Below are 26,176 nucleotides of genomic sequence, written 5' to 3'. Positions count from 1 at the left end.
GATTTAAAATGCAATCTTCAGATCCCCTCAGATATTGCAATCAGACTTTGTTCCGGGGTGAACATCATGTGAATTGACAATCACATAAGACTTAAAACTTTGCCCTTCACACGAGTTTCAGATCCATACCTTATTTTCTCTCTTGGACTCTAATCAAACCTAAAGGGAATTGGCATTCACAAATAAATAGTATGTTACAGTGTGCATTTTGTGGGATCCTTCTCTTACTGAGTGGATGACATAAAATTGCCTAGCATTCAGGGCAAAGGTGTCTGTTCATTCTCTTTGATGTCTCTGGGTCCACGTGCACTGTACCTTCCCCAGCTAGTCAAGTGGTGATGGTGGAAGAAAACATTCCTTCTGTTGTTCAGTCGCTAAGTCATGTCCAGCTCTTTGTGACTCCATAAACTGCAGCTTGCCAGGCTTCCTTGTCCTTCACTATCCCCCAGAGTCTGCTCAAACTCATGTCCATTTAGTTGGTAATGCTATCCAACCATCTTATCCTCTGTCACCCCCTTCTCCTCCTGCCCTCAATCTTTCCCAGCATCAGTGTCTTTTCCAGTGAGTCAGCTCTTTGTATCAGGTGGCCAAAGAATTGGAGCTTCAGCTTCAGCATCAGTCCTTCCAGTAAATTTTCAGGGTTGATTTCCTTTAGTATCAACTGGTTTGATCTCCTTGCAGTCCAAGGAACTCTCGAGAGTCTTCCCCAGCACCACAATTCAAAAACATTAATTCTTCAGCTCTCAGCCTTCTTTATAGTCCGACTCTCACATCCATACATGGCTACTGGAAAAACCATAGCTTTGAACAATAGCCTTTAATGAGTTATAATGCAAGTGTTTTCCCTGAGCAACAGCCCATAATGAGTTCCTAATGTGAGCGTCTTTCCTCCCGGTCTTCCTCTCGAGGAGTGTTGGCTACTTGGTTAATAGGAAGATCAACGTAGCTGTGGTTTCCCTTGCTTAGGGGCAGTGTTTCCTTGTGCTCTAAATAGGATTAATTTCCATAACTTAATTTACCAGGTCCAAGAGGCGAGCTGCAGTTGCTATGGGAACATAACTAAATTTCCTTGTGTTAGTACATTTAACACATCAACAGTGATGCTATAGTGATATACGTATGTCTTCCTTTTCCCACTTTCATTTCCTTATCCTGTTAGATGGATTACTCTTGGGCAAAGGAGAAGAGGATTGATTTTCACAGTCTAGTTTATCTGATTAGTGTGTCACAATGTTCACCCGGCCAGTTATTTTCATGGTAATTACAAGTCCAAGGATGCCTGTGTCTAACCTTTACCTCCTGCCTTTGGTTGGTGCTACTTTTGACAGGCTTTCTAACATCATGGAGGCCCTTGCTGAAAGAGAGAAAAATATTGTTCATCCCCATACTCTGGGTGCCCAACCTTGTGCCCCAAACTGAATAACTGTTGATTGAATGTCACATGGCTTTGTGTATGGTGATAAGTTTTGTTCATTCACCTTTCATTTCCACCAGCATGAATCATTTCTTTGCTAAAACTGAAAGGCCTCTTGGGTTAGATATCTATATGCACACAGAGTGTGACTATCAGGGAAGTACTTGCATTGCATTTCTAGGCCACATAATCTTTAGCCTAACATTTGCATATTAATGGATAATTGTAAAACATTATGTAAATTATACATGGTGATGAATATATTATCATCAAATCAAATGGCCTTTAGGGGTAATTACAGGATGCTGCTATGTCAACTAGGATGCTGCAGGTTGAATGCTGAACACTTTCCATAGAAGAAAATATAACCTGGCCAGGGTTTATTTCTGTCCAAAGTCACGAGTTGTCTTTCAGTGTGATTTTCAATTTTTAGATGATGAAGCTGATACTTGGGATGATATTAGTTGCAGAATCTTAGGGATTAAAAGAATAAAAGCCTGATTGAAAAATATTAGAACATGGAAACTCTTAAGGTTGGTAATCAATTAAATGTTTGAGTCACAAAGTCCCATGAGTATTTATTGTACTGATTCAAACATACTTTCTTTTTATTTTTTTTCAATTTTACTATAATCCATTCTCATAGTAAAATGCACCAGACAATACTGCCTCTTTAAGTCACCCCACTGCTAAATGACTTCATTTATTGACACGAGTTCTTGAAGACCACTGTCTGCTTTATCACTCTGACCTCCTCGATTCCAACTTGATATCTGTTCTATATATGGTGGCAAGAAAGCATTGTGGAAGGAAAGAAGAATGGAAAACAGGAAGGGAGGAAGGAGGCTGAGAGGGAAGCAGGGAGGAAAGGGGAGAAGGAAGGATGGAGGCAGGAAGGGGAGTACTTGCTGGGCCAGTAAGTACTTCCACCATGAGTGTGAACTGTGGGCAACCCGAGTCACTTTCTTTGACTATTTGTTAGGTTTACTGTATGAGGAAAGAAATACAGTTTCTGTTTAGAACATATATTTTTCCATCTATAAATGTTGACTGTATCTAGTGCTTAGAAAGGAGGCCGTCTCTGTAAATCTCTCTTGGTAGTCAATAGTGAGTGGTAGACTAAGATCTTTATTACCATTTAAATCTGTTCCTTTCTAATCTCTTCTCTTTCTCTCTCTCTCTCTTTTTTTTTTTTTTGTTTTTTTGTTTTTTTGAGCCCCTGGGTGTGAGCCCAGGCATGGACATTTTAAAAATTATTTTTAAATTTTATTTAGTTTTTACTTTATTTTTGGCTGCTCTTGGTGTTCATTGCTGCAAGGGCTTTCTCTAGTTGCCACGAGTATGGGGGCTACTCTCTAGCTGCAGCGCTCGGGCTTCTCATAACAGTGGCCTCTCTTGTTGCATGGGCTTCAGCAGTTGTGGCACAGGGGCTTAGTTGCCCCATGGCATGTGGGATCTTCCCTGATCAGGAATCAAATCTGTGTCTTCTGTACTGGCAGGTGGATTCTTTACCACTGGGCCACCAGAGAAGTCCTCTAATCCCTTCTTCCTTAAAACCCTTATTTTACTTGATTTCCATACAAAATGATCCTCTTATCACCATTATTCCAACTATTTTTTGGTTCTCTGTTCTGTTAGTCAGTGAAAATTGGGGGTGAAACTTTTTTTTCCTAAAACACACCTGATATTATGCCAGGTACCTACTTCCCAATAGCAAATATAAAACAGTAAGCAAATTTTGGAGGTCAGAACCAGTCATGGATCAAAATGGTCATTCAAATGTGTTCTAGGAAATCAGACTTAGCCTGAGTAGCCTTGGAGGTCAGAAACCTTGTGTGTCTGAGTTCCCTGCTCCTCCTGTTCTTTTCCTGCCTGTCCCCAGCCCATCACCATATTGGGCTAAAACTTGGGATATTAACCCACATTTTTGACAAATTAATTTACTTGGTTTAGTTATACTTTAAATAAAGATAATGGTCTAACATTATGTCGGCTGTAAAGCATAAAATAATTGTTGACCTAAGTTTTTTATGTTTTGGTTGATTGTTGTAGAATTTTACGGGCCCATTTCTAACCAGACAAAGGGAAAGGGACTATGCCCAATGAAAAACATTCCTGTTGCTTTCTCAGCACCAGGGTTTGGTTAGATGATTAAATCCCTGCTTTGCTTCTTGCTGATTCTGTGACCTCAGATGAGTACTTTTATAAGCCCTTCTGTACCAGCTTTTAAAGACCTGGAAAGGGGGTGGCAGAGGTTGAGATAGATAGCATCACCGACTCAATGGACATGAATTTAATCAAACTCCGGGAGATAGTGGAGGACCAAGGAGCCTGGCGTGCAGCAGTCTATGAGGTTACAAAGAGTCAGACATGAATTAGCAACTGAACAACAACAGCGATGTTTCTTATCTCATAGTTGTGTTGTGAAGATCAAAAGAGATCACAGATGTGAAATTCCCTAACAAAGGGCCTAATTCATAGAAGGTGCTCAATACATGTCTTTCCTTGTACGTAACTCTCCTCATTGCCAACTTCTTCCTGCAATGATAATACGGAAACCTCTAAAAGTGACTGCTGTCAAAACTAACATGCCAACAGGTAATCGAGGTACAGTCCGTGCCTGCCCTTAGGTAAGTCATTTATCCATCATTAATTTGCCTTTTCTCCATTTCCAACTCAGATTGGTAATTTGGAGCCATTGGAAACTAACAGGAAAATGGAAGGCATTGCTATCATTATTGCTCTGGTGGAATGAGGCCTCATGCAGGAAAATTTGAGGGAGGCACAGGATAATAAAGGAAAAAGAAACTTGCCTAGAATTAAGCTGTCCTATCTAGGGCCTCCTTCGTATGACTTCAAAGCCACATTTCCTTAAGTGGGAGTTAAAAGCTTAATCTCCTTGCCAGTTAGAATAATTCTTAATGACTAACATAGTACTGAATCATTCTTTGGCTCTGTGAGATACTATTGATGGCAGTACTGTAAAGCAGTGAAACACAGAAATGGCTTCTGCCATACAACGAAAGAGGAAAATATAGCAGCTAATTAATAGGCCATAAAATATCTGCTACTACTGCTACTACTACTGTTACTATTGATACATCCGATTTCTATGATGTCCTATATGCGAGAAGCTGATACATTGGTTCATATTCCTGTTGAAATTATGTTAAGGCACTCATGACAACAAGCACTGCAGAGGACTATGGGTCATCAGGCTCCCTGTCTTATAGAACATCTGCCTATAAAAGCCCCTAACTGATGTGGTGGTTTCCCTGAGCATATCAGAATCCAGACTTGGGTTCATTAAGAGACTTCATCAATACAGAAAACACAGAAGAGCAAAGGTAAGGGAACTTGTCTCAGGGTGGCTTACTGGGCTTTGGAAAAGATTCCAGCATCCAGTCCTTATTGGAGACTCTCACCTACAGAGACCCCAGGTGGCCTGGACAGGACATCTCAAACTGATAGATGCCTCATGGATAGCAGCATAATGCCTGATGACACAGGCCTCTCCCCACACTTCCCCTTTGTCCTTTATTGGGAGTAGTAGAAAGGAAGAAAATTACCATGGGTTTCAGAAATCTCTGAAAAATCCTTTTAGGCTGTGTGTGAAATTAGACCACAACTCTGGACTTTCTAATGGCTCACAGTCTTTGTGGAATCCTTCCACCAAATATTCTCAGATAGGAATATTGCCCCTGTGAAATCAGGGCCTCTTGGTTTTCCAGGGGGATCTGTATACCACACTCAGTATTCAGAGCCTGGCCTGGCCTGGCGAGCCACCCCAGGGTTTCCTGTACTGAGATTCTCTGAAGACAAGGTGGCATCATGCTGTGGTAAATGGTGCCTGGCTCTCGCTGATTCCCTGGAGGAGGAAACAGCAGCCCACTCCAGTATTCTTGTCTGGTTCTCTCTCAGTAAGCATTTGACTACCTGATTTAGCCGGGGTCCTAGGCAAGGCACCAGGGCGGGATCCCTTTGGACACAGAGGGACCTTTTGTATTTAAATAAATAAATAAATAAATAAAAATTAAGACAGAAAAAAAAATAAATAAAAATAAAAATTGACAGATTAAATAGATCTATTTTGTGGTAGGGATATCCTATTTTGTTTTTTAACAGGCAATCACACCCCCATCTAACGGATCACAGTTGGGTTTCAGCTTTTCCATGGGAGCTCTTCTTGGTCTAATCACAGTGTGTGCAGTAGGAGTTCTGAAGGATGGTGCTCCCAGAATCAGTTATCTCGTTGTGAACTCATGTGTGAAAAGCAGACCCTACCTAGTGCTCCTGTCAAGAAAGTCACTGAGAAGAAACTGCAACTGTTGTTGCTTTTTAATCACTGCATTTCTTTCCTCGCGGGTACACTGACCTCATAAAAAGAACCAGCTCGGGATCTATAGTCAATAAAAATAGCTTGTGTTTATAAATCACCTTTCCTCCAAAGTATAAAAACTACTCCACAAATTTTACTCAAACTAAACTCTTCTTGAATTATTATTGAGAGAGACAAGAGTATTATCAATTCTTTCCAGGTAGGATTGTGCTTTTGCCTTTCTTTTCTTCCTCTCGAAGCACTAATGGTTACTGAATATTTTGTGATTGGTTGGCTGCTGGTTACTATTAAGATCAATGCTAAATCTTACTGGATTGTACAGAATGAAATATGGAAATCTAAGGTTGCTCTTTCAGCCCAGACTATGAGCAGGCATCCGCCTTAGAAAGACTGTGGCAGCCCACTGTGTATAGTTGGGTACTGCCCAGCTGTAGGGGGCACCATTCACATGGCCCTGGTGGTTCTGGTGCCCTTTAGAATTGGGCTCAGCTTAACTGTACACAGTAATGCATCTGTGGGCACAGCAAGACCTGTGATTATAGGGCTTATTACAGATGTGGTGAGCAGGTACATTCCCCAAACAATTTCTTACCCTCAGAATCTCAGGAGACAGACCTAATAAGACATTCCACCTGCAGGAGGACTGGAGCTAACACTGTGTTGAACACGGACTCAAAGGCCGGTTGGAGCAGATCCTGCAAATGGATGGTGGAGACCATGCTTTGTTAGCTCTGGGAAGAATTGCTGGGCTGTGAGTCTGCAGGGGGTGGGTTGGTATCTTGAGTGCTAAAGCTTTGATTTTAGGCTGACACACATACCTGTGTGGACTCATGGGTCTTTGGCTTCTGCTGTAGCATCAGTTGTTAAAAGATGAAGGAGACGAGGTTCAGAGAGGGATTCAGATTGCCTAAATTCCCATTCCTAGTAAGTGGTCAAGAGGGAGTTCACCCAAATCTTTAAAACTTGTGTTTATGCAGTATACTTTCCTGCTTCTAGTTTGGACAAGTTTATTTTATAGACATTCCGGCTCTTTGCTTCTTATCATTTTCTCTATTTATTCACTGGCCACAGAAGCCATTTTTCTCATATTCATTTTAATGTTCAGTGTTTACATTTCAGGATGAGCCGCAACTGCTTGTGACATGGCTGACAGGGAGACATGGGTATCTTGGGGAAGCTAAATGATAAGTTCCTTAGAAATCTGTTCCCTGGGTAATGGAATATGCCTAACTCCATTGTTTATAAGCAGTAGCATTATTGCTAGGACAAGAAATGCAGTACATATGCTAATATGTGCATGAACGGTTCGAAAGATGTTTAAACCAAAGAAGCTTGTCTATTTCACATTTACAGGCAATGAAAATTGAAATTTTTAAAGCAGATTTTCAGTGAAGATTGGAGAGGTGCCAAAAATTGGAGATTGCTACATAGTGGTACCTTCCTCCAAATTACTACAGCATGCATGCTGTTTGCAAGGGGAGGGTAAAATTATTGCCAGTTTTGAAATCCTATGATTCTGTAAAATATTACATAATATATAGTATAGTGGTATAGTGTTAGTGGCTCAGTGCTGTCTGACTCTTTGTGACCCCATGGACTGTGAACCACCAGACTCCTCTGTCCGTGGGATTCTCCAGGCAAGAATACGGGAGTGGGTTGCCATTCCCTTCTCCAGAGGATCTTCCCAACCCAGGGATTGAACCCAGGTCTCCTTCGTTGCAGGCAGATTCTTTACCGTCTGAGCTACAGGGAAGATCCATTTATAATATGGATTAATTATATAATATATCTTACACAAATTCCCCAGGTATGCTGAGTATAATTTGAATAAACATAAATTCTTAAATTTAACTTGAATTGAGATTGTATAAAATACTAAAATTTTTCTATTTCACATACTCTCTTATGATTTCTTAAAGTATTTAATAAAATATTAGCACATTTTGCCTTTTGTTACTAACACCAATGTAATAGTGTCCATAACCTATTCCCCATTCTTCCCATATCTTTGAAAACAGAATCCATTTCTTATGTCTTTGTGGCAGGCAGTTAATCAGTGTATGCTAAGGGACGGGGGGTGAATGTTATCACTTTCATTATCTTTAAAAGTGGATTCTGGAAACAATTACCACTGACAAAAATTTTAAATGTATTATTGAAAAAGCCTAGGTTTTGGTTTTCGTAAGAGAAAGTAGCAAATACTTAGAGTCATTTGGGTTCCCTAATTCAATTTTACCAAAAATCACTTTCTTTCCTGTCCTAAGTATTAATATGATAAATTAGACAGGTGCCTTTAAATATAGTGTATCTAGTGTCTAAGAGAGGGAATATTTTAAGAATTTCTTAGAATCATTTTCTTGGAGAGTACATGGGTCTGTCTTTGGCTGTATATTTTTAAGAAATTGAATCCATAGTCTGAATAAAGGAATGCAAACTATACTTATCATACTTTTCAGAATACCCAAATCAAGAGGAGCTTTTCATAATTAAAGACTTTTCTATGTCCTAGTAGGCTGAAACAGTGGGATAAATATCAAAATTACCTTTGACAAAATTCTGCATTTCAATTAAAAAAAATCAATTCCACAATTTTAAAACCAGGGAAATGACTTTGATCAATCTTCCTGGGTGAAGAACCTGAGCATTTTAGTTGATGACATTGTCAGTTAAGCCTTTGGTAAATGATTGTTAAGTAAAACCAGTGAAGTCTCAGGCTGTACTCACCAAAATAGTTTGCAAATCCAAGAAGAGGTAATAGTCTGATGGTAGATACACTTGCCTCAGACAATTCCTGCAATACTAGGGATTATTCTGGGACACCTATTTTAAGACTGTCCTTGGCAAATAAGCATATATTGAAGAAAGTAATGATGTCTGTAAGTAACAGCTGAAGAAATGGGGTATGATTAGCCTTTTGTAGAAAAACCTAAGAGGAGAAATAAGAACTTTCTTCAACTGTTTCAAGGATTGCCAAGTGAAAAAGTGTCTGATTTACCACATGTAACTCTAGAGGTAAACTAGGAAATTAAACCACAGATTTTGTCTATTGTTTGATTTTGTTAAAACAAATGAATATGTACTGCAAAGTCGTGAGTTATTGCTCATTATGTTTGAACCAAAACTACATGACAGTCTTTCGTGGTTGTTGTTAGTTATGGAATTTTTTAAAATGAATTCCCCCCATGTCTGGAAGTGCAGATTTCTATAGGAATATTCTAACAAACCTACTACCAAGAATAGAAAAAAATGAGAACTTGATCATTTCTACCTGACACACATCCCAAGACACTTGCTGAACATCCTATAAACCACAGATGCTGGTTCCAGGCTTTCTCTGTGGAAGAGACTAGTTTGTCATCATTAGAGAACCTCTAGGGCTTCCCTGGTGGCTCAGATGGTTAAGAAGCTGCAAACTAGTACAGCCACTATGGAGAACAGTGTGGAGATTCCTTAAAAAACTGGAAATAGAACTGCCTTATGATCCAGCAATCCCACTGCTGGGCATACACACTGAGGAAACCAGAAGGGAAAGAGACACGTGTACCCCAATGTTCATCGCAGCACTGTTTATAATAGCCAGGACATGGAAGCAACCTAGATGTCCATCAGCAGATGAATGGATAAGAAAGCAGTGGTACATATACACAATGGAGTATTACTCAGCCATTAAAAAGAATACATTTGAATCAGTTCTAATGAGGTGGATGAAACTGGAGCCTATTATACAGAGTGAAGTAAGCCAGAAGGAAAACATAAATACAGTATACTAACGCCATATATATGGAATTTAGAAAGATGGTAACAATAACCCAGTGTACGAGACAGCAAAAGTGATGCTGATGTATGGAACAGTCTTATGGACTCTGTGGGAGAGGGAGAGGGTGGGAAGATTTGGGAGAATGGCATTGAAACATGTAAAATATCATGTAAGAAACGAGTTGCCAGTCCAGGTTCGATGCACGATACTGGATGCTTGGGGCTAGTGCACTGGGATGAACCAGAGGGATGGTATGGGGAGGGAGGAGGGGGAGGGTTCAGGATGGGGAACACATGTATACCTGTGGCGGATTCATTTTGATATTTGGCAAAACTAATACAATTATGTAAAGTTTAAAAATAAAATTAGAAGAAAAAAAAAAGAAGCTGCCTGCAATAAAGGAGACTTGGGTTCAGTCCCTGGGTTGGGAGGATCCCCTGGAGAAGGAAATAGCAACCACTCCAGTATTCCTGTCTGGAAAATTCCATAGACAGAGGAGCCTGCAGGGCTGCAGTCCATGGGGTTACAAAGAGTTGGACACAACTGAGCAACTAACTGGAGCACACACAACCTCTGAAAGCAGGGCGGGTGGTTTGGTGCTCTTTGTGGTGCTGAATCAAGGCAGGGCCTTTCAGGCATTCCCCCAGGCTAAGGTTTGCTTTTTACTTCTCTCACTCTGTGTGTGTGTGTCTGTGTGTGTGTGTGTGTATGTGTGTGTGTGTGTGTTTGCAGACGCTCAGTCATATCCGACTCTCTGCAGCCCCATTAACTATAGCTCTGTAGGTTTCTCTGTCCATGGGATTCTCCAGGCAAGAATACAGGAGTAGATTGACATTCCCTCCTCCAGGGGATCTTCTTGACCCAGGAATCAAGCCCACATCTTTTGTGTCTTCTACATTGGCAAGCAAATTCTTTACCAACCGCACCACCTGGGAAGCCCTTTACTTATCTCTGCCCTGCAACAATTGAGGTTGCATCAATTGCCTGTTGGCATCCCTCAGTATTATGACTCCATACCATATAGATCACAGCCTTACATCAAGCTTTCTGATGATTTTGCCTGCTTTTCTTAAATCTGATTGGCACCCAGCCTGCCTTGACCCCAGTCCACTGACTTCTCAAGATAGATAAATTATGGAAGAGATTTGAGATTTTGAGAAAGCTGCAGTAGATGAAACATGATGTTCTTAGAGCTCTCTTGACCTATTAATTACATTTCTAATAATATGCAAAATTATCTCATGGTATATATTCATTGATTCTTGGTAGACTTAGACATGAGGCAAATATTGGATTAGATGGGTATCTGGCTAAGAAAGCATATTAAGGGTTTGATTACATCACTGATAAACTAGATATGAAAACTAGACTTTTTCTTCAGTTTTTGTTTCTCTTATACATACAAAGTACTGTTCTAGTGGCTGGAGATATCAATTCTTTACCATGGTTTTTGCAAGAATGAAAAAGCTTGAGGAAAGGGCATCACATGACAACTAGAGGAACTTCGCTGACAGAACATCTTGACCACAAAAGCAGAAATCTCATAAACTCAGGCTGTGCAGAGTAGACAGTCATGTTCTGCAGATAAGACAGGGACACAGCTGGACACACAGGGGGAAGGTACTTCTGTCCTCCTATGGGGTCTCACCAGACACAGAGAAATTGTCTGAAATGAGCATTTTTCTCTGTGGACCCAGAGATCTATGATTAAGCTCGAATGAGAAAAATTTGTGAACCTAAAATTAAAAAGAAGAAAAGGAACTACTAATGGAGAAAAGGAACATAAAGCATAATGGAGAGAAAAGTTGGAAAATCTCTGATATATAATGGTAACTAATATAAAACCCTGCATGGAAGCCAAACCAATTAAGATTCATAAATTTTATAGCTAGAATTTAAATGTAAATTTCCTTGAGGAAAGGATTCATTCAAATTTCGCTAGTTATTAAGTTATAGAACATTGCTATACCCAATTATGCACTTAGTAAATGCTTTCTATGATACATGTGAGATGGATAGAAAGAGAAAAATCTCCCTAAAATCAAAGGGAAAAAATAGAAACTTGATTTTAGGAAATACAACAAATGATATAGTTAATCCTCAAGGTTCATCCTGTAAGGTTTTGTGATTAAATAAGAATTCACATAAAGAACTTTGAGCTGAAAGAAATTATGCTCATTCAAAATTTAGGCCATTTTTTTTAACATCTGGTCAAATTCAAGGTCAGATTTATTAGGCTTAGAAAAATTATACAAATTACTAAAGAGTTGGTCCACTTACTGAATAATTCTCTTTGAAAGTTTTTTTTTTTGTTCCCCTGAGAAGAATAATCTCCAGAGTAAAGATGTCCTGGTGTCCATTTGAAAAGCTCTTTATATCATATCTTACCCAATGTGATTAAGAGGCCAAGTACACAAGCCCTGTTTCTCATCATCTTCCTGCTTTTTAGCACTGCAGCTCTTTTACACATTTTGGTGTTTCATATATCCACTCTGAAAGGAAACAATATTTGATCAAGCAGCATGTAGTAGCCAGAGGAGGAAGGAAGCTGAACATGTCAAAGGAAGAATTCTCAAGAGAAATTCCACATTTATGGCAGGGCATCTTGCCCAAAGCCCTTGGAGTAAATGGGGCCCTCCATTTGTGCTATCTTCTGTGGTTAAATTGTGTCCCCCTAGAGGGTAGTTAACCTCATTTAGGGCAAGCTAAATATCAATGAAAAAATATTTGACTTTCTTCCATAGCACAGATGAGACTCTTATAAAAATACTCCAAGTCAGCCTCTGAACTTGGCTTCTACAAGCATCTGATAAAAGTTAACTACCATGTAGACTTGCTCTAAGGCATTATGGATCATTGTAGGGACACAGCAACTGTTGATTGTCTTTCCACCTTCTCTTTCAAGACTATTGTAAGACTACTGAAAAAGAGGTTTGGGAGGTAAAGTTTTCGTTCTTACTGAACACCTAGGTATCATCTGTCCTTGAAGGCTTTACATATTCATGCTAAGTAAAATCTGTGATGGATCCATCTCCTCAAGGGGAGGACCAGAGGGCAATTGTCTTTGAATCCCATGATCGAATGTGGCAAATAGGTTTGCTGACCTAAGTTCTTGATTTCTCCAATTGTTCTAAAGAAAATGATGACACATTCCCAAAAGAAAGCCACATTTGGAGAGAAAAGTGTCAACTGCTAGGATTCAAAATTTTAAATTTATTAAAACAAAATTGTTTTCAGTGGCCAGAATGACAGAAAGTGGAAAATAAGATTTAAAAACAAAGGAGGATGGAAAGTGACTGCTAAGGGGTCTGAAGTTTCATTTGGTGGGATGAAAATCTTCTAACATTATACAGTGGTGATAGCTACACAACTCTCAAAGTACAGTAAAAAATGTTGAATTTCACCATTAGGTGGGTGAATTTTATGGTACATAAACTGTATCTCATTAAAGGTATTAATTTTTTAACAGATGAAAAGGTTTATTTTCCAACAGAACAGGTGTTCAGGACAAAATGTCTTGGGTTCACATCCCCATAACTCTACCATTAATAGTTGGGTGGCCCTAGTCAATCTATCTAATACCTCTACATATCAGTTTTCTTGTCTCTAAAATGGAGATTAGAAATTATGCTCATTCAAAATTTAGGCCATTTTTTTAACATGATCAAATTCAAGGTCAGATTTATTAGGCTTAGAAAAATTATACAAATTCCTAAAGAGTTGGTCCACTTATTGAATATTCTCTTTGAAAAAAAATTTTGGTTTTTTTGATTTCGTGAGGATGATTGGACTAATGTATGTAAAATATCTACCAGAATGCTTAACTTAGAGAAAGCCCTCAGCAAGGCTAGTCCTTGGGAATAGCAGGATATGATTGTTCTGACCATGTTAGTAGAAGTAAGTCTTCAGTATAAAAGTTCAAAGCCTGAAATAGCCCTTGTAGAGACCATTTCATTTCAGGATGTATTTCTTCACCCAAACATCTATTAAAGGAGATTGATTTCATTGTTTTCTCTCAGTAAGCCTTCCTCTTTCCCTGGGCTGATCTGGAGACAAAAATCAGCTAATTCATTTTTGCAAGTGTGTGGTTGGAAATCAAAGTTTGCAAGTTCTTTAAGGAAAGCTGGACAGTTCTGCAGCTTTAAGCTCCTCCTCCCTGCCTCTGCCACTTGGTTTCCTTTAGAATAGGAAAGCTGGGTTGCACAAAGATGAAGGGTGTTGAATATGCCCCATATATTAATTAGTATAAAAAGGCCACCCAGCTGAATCTTTTCCACAGTAGAATGGTCTTTCCAGGGAGAAGAGATGCAGTCAGAGAGAATCCTTTTGGGAAAGCTGATCTAGGGACCTTTGGGGGAAAGGATCCTGGGAACCCCAGAGCAACACTGGCAGTGGTCAGGCTTCAGGAAGCACCTCTTCCCAACTCAGATCCTGCATTTATTTATCAAGTTCATTCAATAATATATATTAAGAGCCAGCTGTGTCCGAGGTGGTACAGTGTGTGCTTTTGTATTTATCCACTAACAAGACAAGTGTAGTGATCTCTATCTTAAAGGTCGACATTCCAATCAGAAGACAGAAAAAACAACTTAAAGGGAAATTAAATCACTGTAAATTGTTATGAGTAAAGCAGTTGTAAGTAAATCAAAAGACAAAAATGTTAGAGTATCAAGCTAGTGATTGCTTTCCTGGTGGGCCTGTCTGACCACATCACATCCATTAGGCTCAATGAGGAAAATCCTTTCCATCCCATCTTAACATCTGTGAAAGAGAGTGCAGAAAAGTCTCTTGGTGATAAATAAATAAGCATTAAATTTCATATATTTCATTTAGGGAAGTCTGTCAAACTCATGCACAGGGTATATTTATTTTTAATTTAGCTATGGTTTTTGAGAGCTGGACTATAAAGAAAGCTAAGCACTGAAGAATCGATGCTTTTAAACTGTGGTGTTGGAGAAGACTTTTGAGAGTCCCTTGGAGTGAAAGAAGAACAAACCAGTCCATCCTAAAGGAAATCAGTCCTGAATATTCATTGGAAGGACTGATGCTGAAGCTGAAACTCCAATACTTTGGCCACCTGATGTAAAGAACTGACTCATTGGAAAAGACCCTGATGCTGGGAAAGATTGAAGGCAGAAGGAGAAGGGGACGGCAAAGGATGAGCTGGCTGGATGGCATCACCAACTCAAGGGACATGAGTTTGAACAAGTTCCAATAGTTGGTGATGGACAAGGAAGCCTGGCATGCTTCTGTCCATGGGGTCACAAAGAGTCGGACACAACTGAGTGACTGAACTGAACTAAGGCACAGTTTAGATATATTTGTGGTGGCATGCATGGTTATACTTAAGATACTTAACTGGAGTAGGTCACATGACCCAGCCAGGAAGAGTTGGCAGCTGTGGTGCAGCCAGAATGTCTTTATTGGGGAAGATTCTTGAAGAGTGATATATTAATCCCATGGGGAACAAGTGACCCTGGGCAGCTGCATCCACTCTGTGCATTTGTTCTCCTCTAAACCCCCTGAATACCTCAAGTTCTCATAAGCTAAAATGGACCCAGGTTAACTGGGGCCACGCTGGCATTCTTGTCCATTATTGAACCTTCTTTTGTGGTCAGTCCAGCTCTGTCAGCTTTTTGTTTCAAAGCTTACACAAGATAGCAAAAAATCAGGTAAATATAGAGAGGAAATTCTGTGACAGGCAGGTGCATTGATTAATGAGCCATTTCTGTATTTAACAAGCTATTTTGTTCAGTTGGCCTCTCAAGTAGAAGGCCAGGTCATTTTATTCAACAAACATGTTTTGCTAGAGGCTGGGGACAGAAAGGTGAGCCAGTCCTAGCCCTGCCCCTCTAGACATTCAGTTCTGTGGCTCAGTGCTTTCTCTTTCTCCTTTGCAAGCTGAAGAAGCAGCATCAACAACTACCATTGACAAATTGTGCAGATTCTTTTTAAGTGTAACATTTGATTGATCCTAAGGCATAATTTTTTAATATGACAATCTGTGAGTTGTAAACATAGAAGGAGAATTTGTTTCATTAGTGGCACCTAGTGAGTTGTTCCCAGCATTTCACAGCCTCTTCCACAAGCTGAAAGGATCCTGAAAACCCCTCTGTGCTTTGTGCTGGAATTGCACAAATAGAGTTCCCAGGTTCTCTTTAAAAAATCAGAAAGCGAATTTACATTAGCTGTTATTTGGCTCATGAAACTCCCTTGATCTCTCAAAGATCTCCTTACCCAATGTGTCAAAATCTCAAGCAAGGTACATATTGTCACCTTGCCCTTGATCTCTCCATGAGTTTCAGAGCGTCAGGGTTAACTGCAGACGTTTGCCTCGGTCTTTGATTCGTCTCACGCTTTGATTTTTTTGTTTTGTCTTGTTTTCATCATTCTCATTCCTCCATTTGATTCCTCAATGATTATGACATATCAAAAACATCAAACCTAAACTGCTGCTCTAATGAGAGCAGACACACCAGGGTTCTTTCTCAGCTGATCTGAAGCCCGGAAGGCAGCTCCAACTGGGATGCGCACGGCGCTGTGTTCTCCAACAAGAAGGTGGCTGGGCAGAGGCCTGGGCCCCCTTTCTTTTCACATTAGTAAGTGCTAAATGTCTTGGGATTCCTTGTGCGAAAAATACAAAGAATACTTGATGTTTCTTGCAGAGTCATCTGAGATGGTTCTGACTTCTAACATGACTATGTATGTACAGAAAGCAATTTTCTCTCTTTCCAAGGCTGACCTTGAGTTAATCTGTTGAAATTGTGTATAATTGTTGGACAGTTATACACACTGTATAATTTTAAAAAGAGACAGGTAAAATTATGTGTTAGGTGACAAGGAAAGATGAGCCGGCTCTCAGCTTATTTACATTCAGAAAGCAGGAGACTGGTGTATATGCAAAGGTGGACGCAGCGAGGATTGATTTAGAATTTGGCAAGATGTGTCTGTGGATTTAATTCATTGAAGGCTGCATCTGGTGTGATGGCAGTGGCTCCCGGATCAGCTGAATAAAAGAGGTCATGACGTCTGCAGGAAGTAGAAAGCCCTGCATGGGTTGGAAGGTTTTACTTTGCCTCTCAGAGCCTCAGTATTCTTGTCCCTAAAGTAGAGATAATTCTCAACCTCACAGTGGTTACCTAATGTATGCTAATCTGTGGGGAAATACTTTGTTAACTTTGAATTACTGCATAAAATATACTTTTTATTATGGAAATATAGACTATCTTGTAAGCTATTTTAGGGACTCTAGAAAAAGGAAGACTTTATTTAACTCTTTTTCCTTTCACTTGATTACTTTGTAGAATGAGGCAGTGCATGAATATATAAATAATTCTTCCTCCTTGGAAATAAGTGGTATTTTTAAGATTTAATAGAGAATAAAGGGCAGGCAAATTGCTGCAGAGCAAAAGCAGTCAGCAAGAGGGCCTTTTTAAAAAAGCTTTTGAGCTACTGTCATTTGAAAAAAATACATGTACTGTCTTGTCCAAATAAAGAAATTTTTATAATAATGGTATAAGTTTGGGGGCAGTAAGCAGACAGTGCAAAATCTTACCTTCTTGTGCCACTAAATATTTTTAATGAAATTGATTTTTTAGTAAAGTTTAGATTTACAAAAAATTGCAAATATAATATAAAAATTTTACACATACCCACTACCCAGTTTTTGCCATTATTAGCATCTTACACTGGAATATTACATTTGTTTCCATCAATAATAGTAATATTAACTGAAGTCCATACTTTCAGATTTCCTTGGTTTTTAACTAATGTTCCTTTTCTGTTCCACAAGCCTACCCAGAACACACTTTATATTTAGTCATGGATTTATACTCTAGGTGGTTCAGAGTCAGTCCTAGCTTATAGTGTGTCTCTGTGTTAAACTAGTTACTCTTTCTAAGGGTCTCTATTGATCATCCTAGTAAAGCATTCATAGCCTCATACTGGGAGACTCTAGCTCTAGATTACCTCCACCTAGAGCCCAGCTGTGTAGCCACTTTGAGCAAAACACAGGCAGAAACTAGCATGGGAATTTTAAAAATAGCCTGAAACAGTTGTAGTAAATAACAGAGTGCCAACTACATTCATGCACACTACTTCCACTATTACTTTTATAATTCATACTTATTTATTTTGATTTTACACACATTCCTAACCATTTTGGTACCATATACTATTTTGAAGCCTTCAAACTCTGACTCAGAATGTGTCTAAGCCTGTAAATAGCTGAAGATTATTTGAAATTCTAGAGTAATCTCAGACTGAAGACCCAGAAGATAGTGTGGACAAAAGCATTCTTCTTTTAATGGTTTTAGTAGCTGTTGAATTCAGCACAATGATAAGAGTAGAGACCCCTATGATGAGGATAACAATGATGTACATGTGTTGAAGGACATAGTAGTGAAACTCAACATCTAACTCTAGGCTCTGCTGATCTCACAGTAGCTTTTCTAGAAGCTTTCTGTGTCGTGTGTGGAAGTAAAGCTAGCAGTAATCAAGCAGCTCAGTAGTTGTGACTTACTATTCCACCCAAGAGACCGTGCAGCCTGCAGAAGAAAGTCACAGAGCCTGGCAGATCCTGGCTTAGCACTGTGACTGGGTGCAGAACATAAGGCCATTGCGAGCTCATTCATCCTCTCAACCAGTATTCACAAAAGTGCCAGCCAGCCTGTGTAGACACTAGAGGTACAAAATGAACAGAAGAGTCAGAGGCCTGTCCTGTGGAGTTTACATTCTATTCTCTTCTGTATTGCTAATTTTATTTACATTATAAAAGGATCCCTCTGGATTCTTTGTGGAAAAGAGATTGGAGCAGGAGTGGAAGAGGATGTCTAGTTAGGGGGCCACATGCGACAGTCAGTGACGAGGCTAAACCAGGTAGTGGTGGAGATGGTGACCAGTAATCAGGTTCTGAATTTATTTTCAAGAAAGAGCCAGCAGGATTTGCTTGTGTATTGGATGTGGGTTTGAGAGAACAGGAGCCAAAGATGCCTCCAGGTCTTTGGTCATTTACTACAGAAGGGAAGACTGGAGGAGGGGAGAGCTTGAGGATGGAAATCAGGAACCCAGGCTTAGCTGTCTTTCTGAGGTATCTGTGAGACATCTGAATGGTGCTGACAGCTATGTAGTGAAAATATGCGTCTGGGCGCAGGGAGAGGACTCAGCGCCCAGAGACTGGATGAGATTGCATCACCCTGGGAGTGAGGACAGCTAGAGAAGCCTAGATGTGCAGGACTGAGCACTAACCTGGAGGTTAAGGATAGGAGGAGGAACCAGTAAGCAGACAATCAGTAGTTCATGAACAAGAGCCAAGAGGAAGGGGAGGAGTGATCACCACATCAAACAAGACGGATGTTCAGGAGGAGTAAAAAGGTAACGTGAAATATACTATTAGCATGGTGGAGATGGTGGCAAAGCCATAACATTCTCATTTTTACCCCTTTGTCCCTGCCATGCAGCACGTGGGATCTTAGTTCTCCAACCAGGGACTGAACCCTTGACCCCTGCATTGGAAATGCAAAGTCTTACCCACTGGACCGCCAGGCAAGTCCCAACATCCTCATTCTTAACTGAAGACAGGAATAGTCTTACTTAGGATACTTCAGGATGAATATATAACGATGTGAAAATGCTTAGCACAGTAAATGTGCAATTCACGCTAGCTATTTTAATGGGATACAGTTGATAGATCACTTTCTTGCAGGTTGGCTGTTCTGAGTGTCCCAGGTGATCTAAGGGAGAGCAGTGGCCATTGCAATCTTTGTCCTTGTTTAACAGTAAGGACACTCGTCTTCAGAGAGGTTAGAGAGAAGTAGTAAGGTTGTTGGGACAGAGGTCTTCCCAAACCGTACCTCATGGAGGATTTTCACATGTGCCCCAAAAGAGCCTATCTGCTGTATTACCAAAAAAAGAAAAAAAAAAAGAAAAAATCAAAACCAACCAAACAAGCACCTGTTTAAGTCTTTGTTGGACAAAATGAGTGGATTGTAGCACTTTCCCTTACAAACATCCCATGCATCACCACCCTCCCTGGAGTCTGTCTGATGAGTATACAAAAGAGTGACTGTTCCCAGTCCCTCATTGGATAATGGGGATGGCATTCCTATAATGAAGAGGCAGAAATATGCAGTTCACAAACTGCAAAACTGAGAACCTGAATTCTTTCTCTAGAGCCAGCAACACCACTGGTCTTTGGCCCAGCCCCTTTTTCATGTGACTCTCCTATGGCCACAAATTGCATTGGTCTCAGTCCTGGTTGCATGTGAGAATCATTAGGAAGCTTCTCAGTAATGTCCTGACTCATGCTTTGATGATTTGATTTCATTTATCTGGGTTAGGCCCAAACATCAGTGGTTTTTTGCAGGTAAGTTTATGGAGACATAATTTACATTTGGTAAAGTTCTTCTTTCTTTGTGTACAGGTCCTTGAGTTTTGACATACATATAGTCATGCAACCAGTGCCATAGTCAACACACTGATTATTTGCATCACCCTAAAAATCGATGGGCCACTTTGAATCGATGGGTTGACACCTCTTCCCCCACGCCCTGTAAACCACTCATTTGTTTTCAGTGGCACTGGCATTTTTTAAAGTAGACTATTCTAACGTGTATCCAGGGTTCAGAAACATGGTCAGCAGAGCTGCCTTCAGCCTTTGTTAAAATTCAGGGACAAAGCAGAGGAAACCTGAGGTGTTCTGTTAATACATTCAGGAAATCAATCAGTTTATTTCAAGCTTATGCTCTATTAGCTGAGAGAAGGCCCATCTATTGCTTCCAATTTTCTGCAGCTGTTTCTTTGTTTTACTAGTGGTTTGAAGAGAGAAGCGAATGGAGATTCTGAGGCACTGATCAGGAGGGCAGACTTCCTGTACCTGCCATGGTGGTGGGCAGTGTGAGGTGACCAAATACATACTCATCTTTTCTAGGTGTCCACACTGTCCTTAGCATCATGAACACAATGGCTGTTGTTCAACGCACTGCCCCCCACCTCCCCACCCCTCCACCCCCACCTCTGCTTTCCTTTGCCACACACAGACCTCAAATGTTTTGGTGATAACTCAGAAGCCCACAGTAGTTCAGCAATGTAGGCAAGGACCTTCCTGTTTGAAATATACCTTGTATATTTCAGGGGCCTGCTCTCTGTGCATGATGAATAAGGCCTTCATGTGTTCAGGCTTATGGCTATAAAATGACAAATGGCAACATTAATCTTCACATTGTTCCCTTCCCCTAAGGACATTATAGAGACAGCCAAGGTCGTGCAACCATGTAACCTGAGTGTTGTTTCTCCTTATTCCCTCTCCTATACAGGATGTTGACATTACCTATTATATATGCTACACTCTTTCCTGATCTCCCCAACTTCCTATTTGCAAATAGCTTTTAGACTTATATTGAATGGTAATGATACAAGTAGAAAGAAACACAGCATTTATTCCTTATACCCACCATTTTTGACTGACGGGGTGGGCAATAGAATGTCCTCTTTCTCCTTCGCTGGTGGAGAAATACACCAAGTGGTGGCAGCATAGTGTGAGAAGCATGAGTCCTTCAAGTGTGGGACTGGCTATGTTGTACCAGGGCGCACTGCCGATGAAGTACGATCTTGGGGAGGAGGAGGAGGGATGTGTCACTCTTACAGTGTTGTCTATCGTATCAGGCACACACTGATCACAGTCGGGTGCATTAGTGTCCATATTTTTGCTGTTTCTGTGTCAGTTAACGATACTAACTCCTTTCCATGTGGTCTCCTTTCTGTTGGTCGTGGGTTGGAAGATCTATGCAAGAACTCTTCATACAGCATCACAGCTACTTTGAACAACATCACCCCTTCAGTCTGTGGCAAATGGGCTACTGATGAGAAAAAAATCATCTCAGGTTATTTCTACTTGGTTTTAGTTTTGTGCTCTGAGGATGGTTTTGCCTAGTAGGAGGTTCCTAAGCCGAATATCCATCTTTCTAAAACGGCACTGTCCAAGAGGTTAGCCACTCACCACATCTGACTATTGAAATTTGAATTAGGTAGAAATAAATAAAATTTAAAAATTTAGTTTCTCAGTCATACTAGCAACATTCCAGGTGCTTCCCTGGTAGCTCAGACAGTAAAGAATCTGCCTGCAATGCAAGAAAAATGGGTTCGATTCCTGGGTCGGGACGATCCCCTGAGAAGGAAATGGCAACTCCAGTATTCTTACCTGGGAAATCCCATGGATGAAAAAGCCTGGTGGGCTACAGTCCATACAGTCACTAAGAGTCGGACATGACTGAGTGACTAACACTTTCACTTCACTAGATACACACACACAAACACACACACGCTTCCAAGATTACAGGAAGTTCTTCTGGAAAACACTATAATGCAATACCTTTCCCAGGTAAAATGAGATTTTTTTAAGTCATTGCATTTCCAGTGATTTTGTATTGGAGCCTACATTTTATGTTAAATCAACATCATGTTGCTCCTATAAAGAGAGGAGATAAATACAAGTCAAAAGTATGTAAAACCAAAAAATTCATTTATCCAAGTGAATCATGTGGGTCATAGTGTTGATTATAAATGATCAGGAGGAATTAGGCATAGACTGAATCAACTGGAATCAGGCTATGGAAAGATTTCCATAAGGAAAGTGCATAGTGACCACCAAAACATACCTTCCTTCCTAATTCTGATGATATTGAGTTATTCTTTGTGTTCTGTATTGCTTGCTTCTGATGGTGATTCTTTAACTTCAAAGGTCAAAATTGCCTTTGCAGAATTTCAATTTCCCCTCATGTTTTGGTCAGTATTAAGTAAAAATATGATGATGATGCTTTTTTGCAATTCTGTGGGAAGGGACCAAGATACAGTTTGCTGAACATCCTATCCACCCACATTAGCTGGACCCACAGTGGAGATTCAGGGCAGGAAATGCCCTGGTGTAGATGCCATCCGTGTCTCTCTTCTTCATGATCTATGGACAGAGTGCTAAGGAGGCTTCAGGGAGCATGGAGAGAATATGGCTGTTATCATCAAAAGAGCATTGACATTTTGAAACAAAACTAACCTTACCTCAGACCATGGCATCTCATAAGTCTGTACATCTCACCCCTTGGTAAACATATGATGTAAAGTGCCCCCCATTTTGTGATCCTGTGTGCCCAGGAGAGTGTCCTTGCAAACTAAATCGTAGTTACTTACGTAAAGCAGCAATGATTTGTTTCACTAAACCTCATCCAGAATTTTTTCTAATCCTTTGAAGAATAAAAAGAATGTCAAAGTTTCCTGAGCTTAGAAAAGTGATATTAGAAGGAAAATCTCTAAGCAAGGAAGAAACCTGTCATACCAACATCTGTAGCTACCAAGGTGTAGGTGATGCTTAGATTATTCAGAAAATGTTACAATTTTCTTACAATGGTAAGAATTAAGGGAGACAAGAAAATCCATTCCAAAATATGAGCATCTTTTGAGTCACCAGCAAAATATCTGAACAAAGTTTCCATTAAATTAAGAGAAACTGTTCTGAGAAACCAGGGCCCACCTGGGTAGAGTGCTAGAGTATAAGAATCTGCACAGTCAGGTCAGTGACCTAAAGCTTCCAGGGGCAGTATGAGTCTGGGGCCGAGTGCACATGGGATTTTGAGCCAAGTAGGAAGAAGTAGAGATGAAACTGTCTTAAAGAAGGGGTGGTGAGAGATACACGTAGAAGTGGAGGGGCTGAGGCAATTGTTGCCAAGGGGCTCATGGCTTCCTTCATGCTTATTTTTTCTTTGGCTTCCATTGAGGTGGTCTTTGTGTGGTCCCCTGATTGAAAAGCACGGGCCATACAAGTGAATTAAAGAATGTATATTTTTCAGATATGGGGGCTGATGGGCAGAGCAGATGGGTCCACTTAAGCATAGTGTCTGATAAATTGAGACCGTCCTCTCTGGAAATGTTTATTGTCCTCTTGATTGCAATGTCCAATCAGTGTGTTTCATATAGGTTGTGTTTTGCATAATTTCTGTAATTTCTTTATTCTATATTAACACTTTGGGAAGTGTCAGTTGCCCAGATTAGCCATATCCTAAAGCTATAGATAAATGCATCTGAGTATACTTTGCAATATCATTCATTCAGTCAAAATGAGATGATGTCTTAAAGCAAAAACAAGAAAGCTTTTGAAAATGACCCATCTTGTTAGTAAGAATCTCTGTATTATACATGAAAAATACTCAGGAAGAAGTCCAGAACTTAGTAGGGATAGAAAGAAATATTTATAGATATAAATTTAAGGTATTGCTCCAACTGACCCACTGTCATGTGTCTATTTTCATGTCCTTAGAAAACAGACCAAATTTGACTTCTGACTCAGGTTTTGGGTGATGATGGAGTCAGGCTAATGCCTGATTCCTATACGTTTGGTCACAGACTGTTATTTCCCTCAGTTCATTTCTCACTACCCTATCCCTCTTCTTCATGTCTGAATTTTCTCAAAAACAAAGCTGGCCTCTCTAGTCTGTGTTACAAGGTTTTTTGCCAATGGCTGCAAGCCCATGTCCACTCTGCTCAGGCCATCTGATGGCCTGATTCCTGGCCCCTCTTACTGAGTTCTTATCACAGGCGATGTCTGTGTCTTCCCCTGATAACAGCTCAGTTATTCTCCAGGCTCCTCAGTCATAGGTGTGAGTGGATAGGACTGGCTAGAACCCAGTGAAAGCACGGCTGATCAGGTTTTTGGATGAATTGGGGAAGGAAATGCAAGCATGAATATTACTCTGGAGTAAAACCAAAAAGCTTTTGAGGTTATTGAAAATAACAGAAAACATGATGCACAGGAACTGTTGACGTCAACCTAATCCCACGAGACACCTCTTCATTGCAGATTTGCTTTTGTTGAAACCTTAAAGGGCATATTCTAATCTTTTTACATAGAAGAGTTTCCATTTTATTTTCGGTGAGGCTAACTAGAAGATGCAGAAAATTCCATAAATAAATTTTTAACCCCTCATTTTACTATTTTATTAGAAGCTTATCTTTTATTCTTTAACAACCCCACCGTTTTACCACCCTCTTTCCTCAGCTTCCCATTTACATTGGCCACTTTGTTCTCCTACAATTTCTGCAGACACGGGCTCTCGACATGATTTTTGTTTCTTTTGTCTTCTCATCCACATTCAATTTGTTGAAAATATGTCTTGAATATTTCCCTGTCATGGAAGTCTAAACCCTGGTTGTATCCCTTCTGTGTTACTAGATCCTTTCCAGAAGTCTTCCTTCAACACCAGGATTTTGCATGTATTTTTTAAAAAAGAAAAAATTCTACCACCAAAATGTGTGGCTCTCCTTTGGGGACTTTCTTCTGGTTTTTTGTCATTCCCACCAATTCAGCTCCATCATCACCACCCCTGATGTTTGTAGATAGCAGCACATCTTTGATGATACTTTTTAACATTTTCTCCTTTGATTCTCTCAGCTGTGTGAAGCTGTGAGAAATTAAGTCATTCACATAGAGAACATATATATATATATATATATATATATCTGCTTGGTACCAGAGAGTGGACTATCACTCAAGCCTTCTAAGGGTCTAATTTCTTCCTTCTACACAGCTCTGTAGCCTAATTCAGAGAGTTACTCACTGTTTACAACTTTCCTTTATCTTCTGTTGTCTTTATACTGCACTACTGAATATTTTGGATCATGTACCCCGTTCGTCCTTGGGCATTCAAAGTTTTTCTCCCAGTGTCCTCTGTGTGTTCTTTTCTTGGCTTTTTAAGAATCAATTCTGATTATCTCAGCCTGCAAAATTTACATCCCCCATACCTCATCATGGGACAAATTGCAATTCCTTTTCCTTATTCTTTATTCTTATCAGAAACCTCTATCATCAAAGACACCAATTTTGCCTCATTTCTTGATATATTAAATGTACCCTGAATAGTTATGGTCTTACCTCCTGGGAAAGGACTTTCAGGGCTTGACTGTAGAATGCTGACTTTTTTGTATAATCTAGTTATACAAGATTATACAAGTTATAATCTAGTGTCTGGTTTCCTCCGACCCCGACAAACACATGCTCTAGACAATGTTTTTGCTTCCTTTTTACCAAACATTCATGATCACAAAGCTTTGTTTTCAAAAGCACTTTTCACCTAAAAAATTCAAAGTGCTTTGAGCATTATGCATCCCGGCAGTGTTCCTCTGAGGTAAGTGGGTGGCAAGTATTTTTATCACCTTCTATTAAAGCAGAAGCAGAATTCACTGCACTAGGATCCCCTGGAAAGCAGAACGATGTGGACTTAGTGAGTCTCTTCTCTATTTCATTTATTGGCCGCTGTAAAACTATTCCTGATAGAACTGGGTAGAAGCATCTCCCTTGCAGGCAGGCTTCTATGCATGCTTTTAAATGGCTTCCCAGAGATGCTGATTATGGAATTTGGAGTCTGAATGTAAATGAATTTGAAGGGAGCCTGACTGGGTTCTGAAGGAAAAACACATTCAGAACTATGAATTAGATTCTCCTCATCCTTGGGTCCAATTCAAATGCCAATTCCTCTAAGAAAATAAACTTAGCCTTCCCCGGGACTCTCATGACCCTTTGCATATTCTTCTTTTGTGGCGTATATAACTCACTGTACTTTCTTCTGCCACTGATTCCATGCCCGATTTATCTCTGTGGATAGCCACTTGAAAGATTTGCTGGAAT

General features: G+C 40.0%; 1 protein-coding gene across 5 annotated transcripts in view; it reads left to right on the top strand.

Annotated features, from left to right (window-relative positions):
• Positions 1-26,176, top strand: part of ELMO1 (engulfment and cell motility 1) — a 585,429-nt gene that overhangs the window by 374,782 nt on the left and 184,471 nt on the right. The gene's annotated exons all lie outside the window — the stretch shown is intronic.

Source organism: Bos mutus, chromosome 4 (genome assembly GCF_027580195.1).
Source record: "Bos mutus isolate GX-2022 chromosome 4, NWIPB_WYAK_1.1, whole genome shotgun sequence".
NCBI classification, from domain to species: Eukaryota; Metazoa; Chordata; class Mammalia; order Artiodactyla; family Bovidae; genus Bos; species Bos mutus.
The sequence above is the reverse complement of the archived record's forward strand: the minus strand, read 5'-3'. Positions and strand labels throughout refer to the sequence as shown.